The 14565-nt window shown below is 43.8% G+C and overlaps 1 long non-coding RNA gene across 1 annotated transcript in view; it reads left to right on the top strand.

The window, feature by feature from the left end:
• LOC145414369 (uncharacterized) overlaps positions 1 to 14348 on the top strand; it is a 471209-nt gene extending 456861 nt beyond the window's left edge. The window contains exons 3-4 of the long non-coding RNA XR_013899878.1: positions 13754 to 13900; positions 14235 to 14348. This is a non-coding gene — a long non-coding RNA (uncharacterized LOC145414369). The remainder of the gene's footprint in view (positions 1 to 13753; positions 13901 to 14234) is intronic.
• Positions 14349 to 14565: the final 217 nt, after the last annotated feature.

Genomic DNA, 14565 nt, shown 5'->3' on the forward strand with positions numbered 1-14565 from the left:
CTCACACACTCATCCATCATATCCCTCCACCTTCTCCTTGGCCTACGTCGCCTCCTCCCTCCTTCAAATTCACTCACACATACTTTTTTCACAACTCTATTTTTATCCATTCTCTCCACATGACAATACCATCTCAGTACACTCTCTCCGATTCTGATGTCCACAGATTTCCTCACTGCACATCTTTCACGAATCACATTATTTCGTATCCTATGCACTCTCTGTATTCCACATATATTCCTCTGCAATCCCATCTCCACTGCTCTCACTCTTGACTTTTCATTTTCATGCCACACCACAGTCTCACATCATATGTTAAAGTTGGCACTAACACTCCTTCATGTAAATCTCGTACAGCAGCAACACTCAAGCCTCTGATTCTTATCAAGGCTTTCATTGTACCAGCTACTTTCCTTCCTTGTGTCACTCTACTTTCCACTTCTTTTGCAAATTATCTTCTCTTTTCTATCACTGTACCCAGGTATTTGAATTCTCACCGATTCCAATCTCTCTCCATTCACTGTAACATGAAACTGGGAGTCGCCTTCTCTCTCTATAACCATCACTGTACTCTTTTCCCATTTACTATCAAGGCACGACACTCACAGACGTCAGCAAAACTCTGCACTAGTCTACCACGGTCTTGTCCCGTGTGAGGAGTAGACTGTAGCACCAGTCGAGCAGGGCAGTACTCCCAAGGTGCATGGAAAGCTGATGACAGGGAGAGCTGGTGCTCCCGTTTCATCAGCCCTCGAGACTATTCCCTGACCACCCCTCCTTTGCTGAACTTTTTCAGTGTTTCAGTAACACAGAGAGTAGGCCAGCATGCTCTCCAATACAAGTTTCTCTGTCAACACCAAACTACATGCACACTACACATTACACTTCCTTTTAAAAATTAAAAAAAGAAAAATTTTTTCATTCATTCATTGCCAGACGCCATGTATCCCAAACAGGGTGGCCAAGGGCTTAGAGTTAATTGTTTTACAGGGAGGGGCGCTACTTCTCCATCAACCCCACTTGACACGTAGGGAGAAAGAAAAATGACGTTATTAAATCAGGCTTGGGATCCCCAGGGGGAGGGGACCATAAATTCCCGCACTATCTGCCCCTCTCCCTGCGACGACTCAGAGAGATGCCTGGAACTACTGTCTGACTCACTTCTTCATTTCTGCAGCATTCACGGCCTTTCCTCTAACTTTCTGTTGAACATCACCTCTCCTCCTCTAAACCTCACCTTCTCTTCCTGACAGAGACTCAGCTGTCTATGGCAACTGACAGTAAACCCTTTTCTGGTTCCTCCTACTTTCTCTATTTTCATTTCAAAACCAAAGATGGCTGTTCTGTATATGTACGCAGCGATTGATCTTGCTCTCGTGTTCTTGAAGTTGATTCTTCTGAATTCTCTACTCTCTGGCATCGGCTTTCTCGTCATTCTCTGACTAAATATATCTGCGCTGTTTACTTATCTCCTAATTCTACTGACTCTAAAATTTTTTCGACTATCTTACTTCTACAATGGAACACATTCTATCCATTTCTACTTTCTCTGAAATCTTCATTCTACGAGATTTTAATGTTCACCATCACCTTTGCTCTCCTTTCACTGATCCACTTGGTGAATAAGCCTACATCATTTCTATCCTTAATGACCTAGAGCAGCTTGTACAGCACCCTACCCGTATCCCTAACCACCTTGAAGTGAGCTCCAACATTCTTCCTTACAACTAATCCTTCTGTTTACACTGATAATCTTTCCTCTCCGTTGGGCTCCTCTGATCACAACCTTATTACTCTGACCTGTCCTATCGCTCCGGTACGGCCTGTGGACCCTCCAAAGAAACGTCGACTGTGGCATTTTGGAGCTGCGAACTGGGAGGCCCTCAGGCAGTACTTTTTTTGATATCCCCTGAAATGATTATTGCTTCCATAGCCGGGAGCCATCTGAGTGTGCATTGCGCATTATGGAGGTTATTCTCTCGGGCAAGGAAGCATAGATTCCCTTCACATATCCTTTCACTGTTGCAAGAAAGCCTTGGTTTAATCACGCTTGTTCTAATGCTGTCCGCAACAAGGAGAGGGCCTATAAAAGGTACCAAAGCCAACCCACCCCTGAATCACATCTTGTTTATATTTCTGCCCCAAATCGTGCTAAGTCTGTTCTTCACTCTACTAAATATAATTTCATCCGTACTAAATGCTCTCAATTCTCCAACTCGAATTCTTCCCGCTCCTTCTGGCACCTTGCTAAAAACCTTTATAACAACTTTACCTCATCATCCTTCCCTTCTCTTTTCTATTCTGATGCCTCTGTAGCTATTTCTTTTACTGATGAAGCAGATCTCTTCGCTCAGACTTTCTCCTCCAATTCCATCTTAGACGATTCTGGTGCTGTTCGTCCATCACTTCCCCCCTCTGACTTCCTCATGGCTGACATTAACATTTCTTCAGCTGATGTATTTTCTGTCATCACTGGCCTTGATACTAACAAGGCACATGGGCCTGATGGAGTCCCTCCTGTCGTCCTCAAGAACTGTGCTTCTGTGCATACACCCTGCCTAGGTAAACTCTTTCGAATTTGTCTGTCAACTTGGACCTTTCCTTCTTGCTGGAGGTTTGCTCTCATTCAGTCTGTCCCAAAGAAGGGTGACCATTCCCAACCCTCTAACTATCGTCCAATTGCTTTAACATCCTATGTCTCAAAAGTTTTTGAATCATTTCTTAACAGAAAAATTAAAAAGCATCTTTCCTTTCACAACCTGCTTTCTGATCGTCAGTATGGGTTCCGTCAGGGACGCTCCACCGGCGATCTTCTCACCTACCTTTCAAACTCCTGGTCATCCTCCTTTAGGGACTTTGGCCAAAGCTTTGCCATTGTACCTGACATCTCAAAGGCTTTCGATCGAGTCTGGCATAAATCTTTAATATGCAAACTGCCCTCTTACGGTTTCTATCTATCTGTGCTTACATCTATAGCTTCCTTTCTGGTCGTTCTATAGTCGCTGTTGTAGAAGGCCATCGTTCGTCTCCTAGATTTCTCAACAGTGGTGTTCCTCAGAGTTCTATCCTATCACCAACTCTCTTCATTTTATTCATCAACGATCTTCTAAGCTGTACATCTGACCCTATCCACTCGTACGCAGATGATTCCACCAATCACCTTTCCATTTGGTTCCCGAAACGTCCATCAGTTGCTTTCAACAAACAAGGGATGAGGCTATGGCACACCTAATGTCTGATTTGGCTCGTATCTCTGACTGGGGTAAAAATAATGTTGTTTTTAATGCATCAAAAACTCAGTTTTTACACCTATCAACTCGACAGAATCTTCCACAGGAATACCGATTAATATTTAATAATATCCAGCTCAATCCTGCATTACCTTTGAAAATGCTTGGGGTTTCATGCACAGTTGTTGACTTTATACACGGGTTTTATTCGCCCCTGTGTAGAGTACAACTCTCATGTGTGGGGAGGATCCCCACATACAGCTTTTCTTAATAGGGTGGAGTCAAAGACTTTTTGTCTCATCATCTCTCCTCCACTTACTGGCTCCATTCAACCTCTCTTTCTTCGTCAACTGTTGCATCTTTATCTCTTTTCTATCGCTACTTCAATGGTCACTGTTCCTCTGAACTGTCTGCTTGCATCCCTCCACCTCTACGACGGGTGCTTAGCACTCGTCTAGCAACCAACTCTCATCCCTTTTCTGTCCAACTCTCTAATGCAAGAATTAACCGTTACTTCCAGTCCTTCATTTATGCAACAGGTCAACTCTGGAACTGTCTCCCACTGTCTGTATTTCCTACTTCCTATGATGTCCAATCTTTCAAACGTAGTGTGTCCAGGCATCTCGAAATGAACGGATCTTGAATTTGGCGCTCTTTTGTATTGTTTTTGTTCTCTTCTCGGCAGGAACGGTTTGCAAGCCCCTGGTCTTTGGTTCCTTCTTTCCTGCATGAAAAAAATGCAATTGTACTGCATCATCAGCATACAATAAATCTGAGATATTCCATCCATCATCATTCATTACCAGCGCCATCCCCCTCTCCATTACCTATGTTTTTACTTCGCTCATCACCCCAGCCATCATATATTGAACAACCATGGGGACATCACACAACCTTGTCGCACGCCCACACCAATCATGAACCATTCACTCAGATGCCCATTTACCCTTGTAGATACTTTACTGCCATCGTATAAACGCTTGACGGCACCTAGCAGCTTACCATCTATGCCGTACATGCACAAAACTTTCCACAATCCTTCTCTGTCTACTTTGTCGTATGCTTTTTCCAGATCCATCATGAACACTTTATGGTCATTCGCACAAGCCTTCTGCACTATCTGTCTCACTCCAGATATTTCATCCACACATCCTCTGCCACTTCTAAAGCCACCATGTTCATCATTCACCAGGACATCTGGTATCTCTCTTCCTTTCTCTATAATATTTCTTCCATATACCTTCCCTGTGACACTGAATATGCTTATGAGTTGATAATTCTTGCACTCACTTTGCTCACTTTTAATTTTGTACAGGGGTACAATCACAGCCTTTTTCCACTCTGCTGGCACCGTTTCACTCATCCATGCCTTCCTACATATCTCCAACAAGCACTTCATTCTGCTCTCTCCACTACACTTAATCATCTCTGTATACACCTCATCAACCCCCAATTGTTTTCCCATTTTCTCAGCGTTCTTTCCCCGCTGAGGGGGGTCACCTTGACGTGGTGGCGGGGTTTGAAGCGTGGCTGGCAATGCCACCTACTAGGGAGGCCTGCCTACCTTTGTAGGGTTCGGTATTTCTCTGCCTCGTGGACCAAACACCCCCTACATCACTGGTGGAGGAGGCCTGCTGGTGATGCTAGTCCCTGCCCACTTGCCATCTAGGGCAGGACTGTTGCCTCCCCACGTGTTTGCCGTGCGTGGCATCCCGTAATGCTGGGAGACGTGAGTCCTGGAGGTTGAGCGAAGCTGCACGGTGCACCCTGCAGCTAGCAATATACCTCTTTGGTCCCTTATTCTGGCTAGATGGGTGGCCTGGTTGGGCCCGACCAGGTCAATCGGCTGGTCATGCGTTGGCTAGGGTCAAGTGGGCACTGGGGGGCCTGGTGGCTCCTATCGTCCTGGAGTCACCCTTGCCAAGGTCCCCCAGTGGTTACCCGCATATACTCTCCTGCTACCTCTGGGGTCGCCAGTGATGTTGTCCCTGGCATACGACCTCCCCTCGTTGGGCTCCATGGTGGGTGGAGGAGTGGGGGAATGAAGGTTTTGTTAAAGCACATGGCCACCAAAAAAAATTTCATTGACGACTCTGGCTCTGTCCCTGGCGACTCCCTTATTGCCACCTTGGAGCCTTACCAGGCCCCTGGTGAATGTCCTCCTTTGCCCCAGCTTTCAACTGGGACTGGGAGGCAGTCATGCCGGGTAGGTACGGCTCTGGGGTTGAACGGAGAAGAACTGGTGTCTGCTTCTTATGCAAAGTATCTGGTTCTGAGATCCTCCATAGGAGGGTCAGTTCTAGATGTTGACATCTTTGAGCTGCACCGTGCCATAGTGTCAGTTTGTGGAAGAGAGCCCAAGATCTCTTCCCAGGGGGATGGAAGCATTCTCATTGAGGTATCCACTCCAGAGGAGAGCTCCCGGCTAATGAACTTGACCTCTGTAGCTGGTTCTGATGTTACCTGTGTTCCTCATGGAACCTTCAACCAGTGTAAGGGAGTCATTTTCTCTCGTGACATCCTCCGATACTCAGAGGAACGATTGTTGGAAGAGCTGTGGTCGTTTGGTGTGGTGAAGGTTGAACGCCTTCCAAAATAAGAGAGATGGGATCTTGAATCCGAGTCCAACATTGTTCTTGACATTTAATAAATTGACATTGCCTAGGTCTGAGAAACTGGCATGGCTATTGCTTCCTGTGAAGCCGTATATGCCAACCCCAAAGCCCTGTTTTCACTGCCAAGGGTATGGACATGTTAGCCGATTTTGCCGCCGCTCACAGGCTGGCCTTCCTGGTGTCTGTACCTCCTGTGGCAGACCAAGTCATGCCAATGACTGTCCAGGACCCCTTAAATGCTATCACTGTGGGGGCCCCTCATGCGGTATCTTCCAAAAACTGTCCTCGCTACTGCCTGGAAAAGGAGATTTTATCGATTCGAACACTTGAGAAGGTTCCATTCCCTGAGGCTAAGAAGAAAGCCCAGACTCACTTCTTTCAGCCCGGTGTTACTTATGCTTCTGTCCTTTCTGGAATACCAGTACACAGCCCTATGTCTCAAAGACAGCCTCAACCCAATCCAGTGCCCACTGCATCATCTGGTGCTTTGCGGGATGCTGTCCCAATCGTTCATACTATTTGTGAAAATGAACCTCGCACATCCCCTACTGTGACTGTTTCTGCACCCACTTCGGTGACTGATGACTTGCACACTTCTGTGGTGATGACTGATGTTCACGTTGACCAGACTCCTTCTCCTGTCCTACCCAGTCTGCCCAAGGCTCTACCTGTACCTGGCAAACGTCACCATTGTTCGTCAGAGTCCTCTGAGCATGAAGACCGGCCACCTAAGGTCTCTGTTGTCGACCCTTCTGTCGACACCTCTCCTCTTCCCTCTGCTCAGCAGGCTGAGGGGCCTACCCAGGCGACATCCGAAACAGCAGGTTCACCTCCGGTTCCATCCCAACCTGGGGATGTTGTTGGACAGCTCGTTGGTGTTTCAGATCTGCAGGATAGGATGGCCTCCTCAAATGATTCGAATCCTGTGGACTCTACTTCCACTTCTGGGGCTTGTGGTAAGAGCACTGGCTGTCCTACACCTTCAAAAACAGCCTCCAAGCCACCTTCCAAACAAACTGGTATCCCACTCAAAGAAGGAGTGTTGTAAAACTTACTTCCTCAGCCTCTCGTTTACCCACGGATGTTCGACAGAGGGTGCAGGTTTCTGGTGCTGGGCAAGTCCCTGTGAAGGGCCTTCATAAGCATTAATCCAAACCCTCTCGCTTGTCAGGTGTACAGTCTCGCACTTAGTCATCCTTCCTCCATTATGGGTTCTATCATCCAGTGGAACTGTCGGGGTTTACGCGCTAACTATGAGGAAATTTGTCATCTTGTTTCTCAATTAACTCCTCTGTACATGTGCATCCAGGAGACCATGGTAGGTGATGCTGTTCCTTCTGGTCCTTCTGGTTACCATGCCTTTTATTCAGATCCTGTACCAGGTCAAGGTCGTCATGGAGGTGCTGCTATCTTCCTTCGCCAGGATATTCCTTACAGTCATATGGACATCTCTACTCCCCCGCAGGCTGTCGCTGTCCGGAAGTTTATACGTCGGCAGTATACAGTTTGCAGTCTTTATCTACCTCCCAGTGCTGTTGTTGAAAGGGTGGATCTGGAACGCCTTATTCGTGGCCTTCCTTCTCCCTTTTTGTTACTGGGAGATATGAATGGACACCATCCACTATGGGGAAACAGTGAGGCCAACCCTCGGGGTGTCATGCTGGCCTCTTTAATGGAAGATGAGGGGTTGGGCATTTTCACAGAAGGATGCAGATACGCCTTCAGCTTGCCACCGTCGGCGCCTAGAGTCTCGTGATCTCAGTTTTACCTCTGCTGGGGGAGAGTCTTACAATGTTCCATTTTCAATCTCTGAACTCCAGGCAGCACTGTCGCAGTGCCATGACTCTTCTCCTGGTTATGATGATATTCCTTATGCCTTTTTAAGTCACCTGTCTGATGAGTCCCTTTTGTTTTTGCTTTCTCTGTTTAATAAGATCTGGTGTTCCGGGGAGTTTCCGGCTAGCTGGGGTGTTGCTGTGGTTATCCCCATCCCCAAACCACATAAGGACCACCTACAGGCAACGAATTATCGGCCTATTTCTCTAACGTCATGTATATGTAAAGTTCTGGAAAAGATGGTCAATGTTAGGCTTGTTTAGTTTTTGGAGAAAGGTGACTTCTTATCCCCTGCCCAGTTTGGTTTTTGAACAATGCGATCTACTTCTGATGCACTGCTGTCCTTGGAATCTTCTGTCTGTGAGGCTTTCTCCACTAACAAACACCAGATCACGGTCTTCTTTGAACTGGAGAAGGCATATGACACTGCCTGGCGTCATGGTATTTTACTCTCTCTTCATGAGTTTGGTCTTCGTGGACGCTTGCCTATTTTTATTCAACAATTTTTATCTAACCGAATTTTAAGGGTGGGAGTGGGAGGAGTGCTTTCTAATGCCCGACCACTAGAAGATGGAGTACCACAGGGGAGTATCCTCAGTGTTACTCTGTTTGCTGTAGCCATTAACAGCGTCATCAGTGTACTTCCTGATGGTGTACGAGGATCACTATATGTCGATGACCTCTCGATTTCCTTCACCACGTCTAGAATGCCTCTGATAGAGAGGAAGTTGCAGCTGGCTCTCAATAGAATTTCTGACTGGGCAGAAACACGCGATTTTCATTTTTCTTCAGCAAAGACAGTGGCTATGCATTTTTGTCGTCTTCAAGGGTTTCACCCAGACCCTGACTTGTATCTCTATGGTAGGAGAATATCCTGTGTGGAAGAGACGCGGTTTCTGGGTCTTCTGTTTGGTAGAAGATTAACCTAGGTTCCTCATATTCGTTCTGTTAAGGTGGCTTGTCTTAAAGCTTTGAGTCTTTTGAGGGTTTTAGCTCATACCTCTTGGTGTGCTGACCGTCAGACCCTCCTCCTCTTGCATAGGTCTCTTATTCTTCCTAAACTTGAATATGGGTGTGGAGTCTACTCCTCTGCAACAGATGCCCGCCTCCAGTTGTTAAATTCTGTGGATCATGCTGGTATACTTCTGGCAACTGGGGCATTCAGATCATCCCCAATTCCAAGTTTGTTGGCAGATGCTGGTGTACTTCCCTTGGACTTGCGACGCCAGTTGCTAATGATGAGGTGTTGGTATCGTCTTCACCGCATTCCAGACTCAATTTCTTGTGCCATTGTCTCCCAGGATTCCCGATCTTCTGTTTTTGAGACCCGTCCTAATTTCCCAAAGCCATTTGGTTACAGGGTCCGGTCTGTTATGCTAGCCCTCTCTGTCCCGAGACTGGCAATTTGTCCACATCGGATCCCAAGGGTGGGTTCTTGACTACTCCCTCGCGTGACATTCTGTAGGTCCGTTGTTGAAAAAAAAAGGCTCACTTCCCTCTCATGGTATGTCTCTGTCGTGCTTTTTGCATATGTACATGCCTCCATTCATGAGGGTTCTGTCCCATTCTACACTGACGGGTCTAAAACTGATACTGGAGTAGGATTTGGTGTTGTCTTCCCTTCCTTTAGTAGGGGCGGTAGCCTTCCTGGCATTACTTCAGTGTATACGGCAGAACTGACTGCAATTTTATATGCTCATAAAATCATTTTTACTCTCCCCCAGTCCGTTTTTGTGATTTTTAGTGACTTACGTAGTGATTTGTCTGCACTGGAGTCTTTTAATGCATCCCATCCATTGGTTTTATCAATTTTAGAATGGCTTTTTCTTCTTGGCCGTCGTGGCCACCGTGTAGACTTCTGTTGGGTTCCTGCACATGTTGGTGTGGTGGGCAATGAGAGGGCAGATTCTTTAGCTAAAGCTGCATCTTCTCAACAGCCCCCAACCTACTACCCACTTCCTGTTTCTGATGTAACACTTTACTTGCGGTACGCAATTCGTACGTGTTGGCAGAGACACTGGGATGGTGTTTCTCACAATAAACTAAAAGAAATCTTTCAGAGAGTGGTTGTGCCACGGGTTCTTCCCTCTATGTCTCGGAGACTGGAGGTGGCTCTTGCTAGGCTTCGCATTGGGCATTCTCGGCTTACACATGGGTTCCTCATGTGTGGCGAGACTCAACCGTACTGTGATGACTGCCTTGTTCCCCTTACAGTCCGTCACTTGCTAGTCGAGTGTCCGAGTCGGGGGGACCTGCGTCAGAGGTTCCTTCATAGGCATGGTGGGGCAGATGGTGCCTACTGTTTGTCCTCGATGCTTGGTGAGGCCTCTAGTGATTTTACTGATGTTTTTAGTTTTCTTCAGGAGGCGGGCCTCCTTCTACTTTTATAAGTAATTGTTATTTTATAAACTATTCTTTTATAATTTTGAGTGTTTTATTCCTACTAACAGATATTAACTATATTTTGAATATGCACTTTTTATTTTGCCATGTCTTTTACTTTGTCATCCGGCGGCATATGACCCTGGCAGTTGCGCTGCCAGATTTTAATTATTTTCAATCAATCAATCAACTCCGCGTTCTTCACATGTGCGAGTGTCACGTTTCCTATCACTGCATTCCTTCTCTGCACACCCCCAAAACCAATCATGTTTACATCGGCTTTGCTTTCTCTATTTTCATTCATCAGGCTTTCGAAATACTTTCCATCTGGTCCATACTTCATCGCCATGGGTTAATAATCTACCACTTACATCCCTCACACTTTCACATTTCTTTCCGCTGTCACTTCTACATTTCCGCACCTCTTTCCAGAATAACTTCCTAGTTTCAAAGTAATTTGCATTCATTTTTCTTCCTAAATCATCATTTACCTCCTTCTTTTTCCTCTTAACTAGTCTCTTTACGTGCTTCTTGCTCTCAATATATTCAATTCTTATTTCAATTGAACCCCTGTCCTGTAACCACTCTAGCCACTTCTTCCTCTTCTCCTCCACTGCTCTCTTAACCTCTCGATTCCACCAGGCCGTAAATTTCTTCTTTGTTGTTACTCTTGCCACACCACACACCGGCTTAACATTCCTAACTAACAATCCCTATATACGTTCCACAGGCTGTCCAGATCCAATAAATTCCAATTCACTGATTTTAACTCCTCCCCCTACTGTGGTCCTCTATTCATCTGCCATTTCTTTGACCCTCAGCTTCTCAACTTGCAGTCTCTCTCCCTGACTGCTTCTCTTTCTTCTGATCCACCTCACTCCTCTCAGCTTAATCTTGCATACCCCAATCATATGATCTGACAGACCTCGACATCGTCCTCTCACGGCTCGTATCAGCAACCATTCCCAGCATCGACCTCTCTACAAGCACATAATCAATCAGGCTCCTTTCAACCCGATACCTGTTCCCTCTATACCATGTGTATTTATGTTTTTTTTTTTTTTTTTTTTTTTATGTGACCGACTCTGGGCAAAGGCTTCACAGCCTGCTTTCAAGGCCCAGTAGTCCTCCTACGTACCGCACACCTCTACATGTCACCACTTCGGCGCTAACACCCACCGTCCATATTGAATACATGCTAGGGCTGTCTCATACAGGACTGGTGTATTGGTATTAGCGGGGGTATTTTTACGACATGTCGGCGGGCCTTCTGGTAGATCAGTAAAGTCTGATTTTATGAAATTCAAATCCTTAAACTGTTCCCTGCCTCAGCGGGATTTGAACCCGGGTCTGTCAGGACTGCAGGCCAACTCTCTACCGATTGAGCCACCGCCTCCCCACATATTTGTCTTTGAAATAAAAGTTAAAAATGCACAACTTCCTTTCCTGACACATCCTTCAGTCGCTTCCCATTATCGCTTTCTCCTGGCACTCCATTACAACCCATTATGTCATCTTCAGGAGCAAAAAAACAAACTTAAGAGATTAAGTGGTATAAAACACAGGACCTGCCAACATCCACCCTAAGGTACTTAAGGAACTTGCAAATGAATTTTGTGAACCACTGACTATTCTGTATGAACATTCCTTAAGACTGCAACCATACTTCTGAGATGGAAGTGACTGTTTCACCTATACACAAGATCGGAAATAGATCACAAGCAGGAAATTACAGACCAGTGAGCCACACATGCGTAATTTGCAAAGTATTTGAAGAAATTTTAAGAAAAAAAAAATTGTAGCTTATGTACAGTAGGAAAAAGAAATATACTGTGTGAAAATCAGCATGCCTTTCGAAGTGGCAGATAATGTTTAAATAATTTACTAGAAACATTATGTGATTGGACAGATATGCATGATGAAAATCAGCCTTTTGATGTCATTTACTTTGATCTTGAAAAGACTTTCGACATTGAACTACAGAAAAGACTAATTTACAAGTTTGAGGGAGCAGGAATTGGAGGTAATATCTTGAGGTGGACAAAATATTTCTTACATAACAGAATACAGAGAGTTAGAGTAAATGGAGAACTGTCTGACCTGGCAGAAGTGACACGTGAAGTCTCACAGGGTTCAGTGTTGGGGGCAATACTGTTCCTAATATATATATAAATGACCTCCCAAAGAATCTTAGTTCCAAATGCAAAATTTTTGCACACGACACAAAAATAGCCTATATAACACTGTAGGAACAGTGAGAGAAAAACAGTTATTGCAAGATGTAGATGAGACGATGGTTCCATCAAATAATTGACTGTTAAAATTCAGTGACTCAAAATGCAAGACCATGCATGTGGGAAGAACCAATCCAAAATATAACTAGAGTATAATATTGGGGAATATGTGCTGACGCAGGTTACAGAAGAAAAGGTTCTGGGAGCGATACTTAGTGATGACTTAAAGGCTGATGCCCACATAGTTAAGACTGTGTCGAAAGTGAACAGGATCTTGGTCTATTAAAAAGAACTTTCAAAGATTTTTAAAAGATGTAATAAAACACAAACAAAAGGCACTTTCATGCACTGGATTGTATATGATTGGTATAAGCTACCTGAAAATATTGTGAGTGTTATTTCAGTAAATGTTTTAAAGGGAAGATAAGACAAATTTATATTAGATACAGAAATGGAGGTAGGCAATAGGATCTATGAAGATCAGTAGTGAAATCCAGTGGATTATAGTGGTAAGTTATATTGGTAAATCTACTTTCACTCTCCCCCTCCCCTTCTCTTTTTCCCCGCCTGTAACCCCTACCCATCTCCAAATTTAGGCCCTTATGGTGCGCGGATGGGTCTGTCTTGGGGAAAACGTAGTGGAACATGAAGCAGGACCATCACCCACCTCCTCTGATACCATATTCTCTAACTAGTTATTACTGTAACATTCAGGAAATGCATTTGCATTTTTTTTAAAACTCTTGTTATAATTTTTTGTGTGACACCATCTTTATTTACGGATTTTTAAGGACTGGTGTTATCTGTTTATGATCAAATTGCTGCACACATTCTAGTCGTTGACTTCTACCATTCCCAAGTTACCTGTGTCTCATACTGTGATGATCCAGGCCACTTCACAGCCTATTTCCAAGAGCACTTTGTCTAACAGACTTTTACACCATTTCACTTTTCATTATTGTCTTCAGAAAGGTAAGCACATGGTGTAATTTAAGAACACATTGGACCCCCTCTCAAGTTTTATTTAAAAGTGTTTTCTACCTTTGGACTGATTCAGAGACGTTGTTTATCAGATTTAGCATATTATTTTAGCAATAAAACATGGAAAATTGGCCTAAAAGACAACTATGGTAATAGGTAACCTAACATAACCTATATGGATATAAGTTGAGACCAAATCAGTCCTAATAATTTCACCAGATTTACCAACTTTGCTATGAAGAATCAGCTAAAGTAGAAAAGCAAATTAATGTCAGTTGATTTGTAGCTCTTTGTAGGTGTCTAACATTAAGGCCAATCAAAAGCACAATTTGCACAACAAAAAATGTATAAATGATTAAAAAGATTACGGTAACCACCACAAAACAATTTTTTATTACCAAAAATAATTTTGTAAATTTTGAATAAATGTACCGATTTTATTCTTGTATATATTATCACACCAATTTTATTACAGGTATTTACCCAGATGGATCGATACCAATGAATTATGAATATCTGGGATGACTTGAATCATCAAGATCAACTTGAAGCCAAAATTGGAGCCAAGAGAATTGCTGCACGATAAATTCTTAGAATTATTCCATTCTTAGAATTATTCCAGGTAATAATGGAGGATACCTCCAATCAATTTCTCCATACATTCATCTGTACATTTTACAGGCTCCCTAGAGCTTTAACTCTATTCTTGTGTTAACTATTTTCTACATTCTCATGTTCAATAATATATTCTTATGAAGGTTTTGAGCATTCGTGTACCTTTAATATTTCACACCTAAGTATTGAGTTTTTAGGTCTTTCTTTCTGTGTACTGTATTTTGAATTTCTTTTAAACTGGATTCTTCTGAAAGTTTTGAAGATTCCGTTTTGTCCTTAACCCATATGTATTATTATCTCTCAGTGACTTGAACATCGTGTTAAGCCTGTCCTTTCCCCAGATCGGATGGACCCTTTTACTGCCATGAGTGAGGAGGAGTTTGTAAATCGTTTCAGACTGACAAAACATGTGATGTCTGAGGTTATTCAGAAAATTTTGGATCAACTTCCTGTCACTCCTGATAGAAGAGGTATTTCCCTTTTTAATATCGTTTCAGCCAAAAACACAATTACGATATTTTGATCCGTTGTCTTTTTTTTTTTTTTTTCGGTATTTTAGACAATTCTAAGACGTTTTTCTTCTGTGGCACTTTTGTTGCAAATTATTTGTATTTTACTTCTGAAATACAAATAGATTAGGTTAGGTTAAAATAAAAATAAAAAACAATTTGC

This window comes from Coenobita brevimanus, chromosome 99, assembly GCF_032717465.1.
Source record: "Coenobita brevimanus isolate Jiangsu-jjx chromosome 99, ASM3271746v2, whole genome shotgun sequence".
Taxonomy (NCBI): domain Eukaryota; kingdom Metazoa; phylum Arthropoda; class Malacostraca; order Decapoda; family Coenobitidae; genus Coenobita; species Coenobita brevimanus.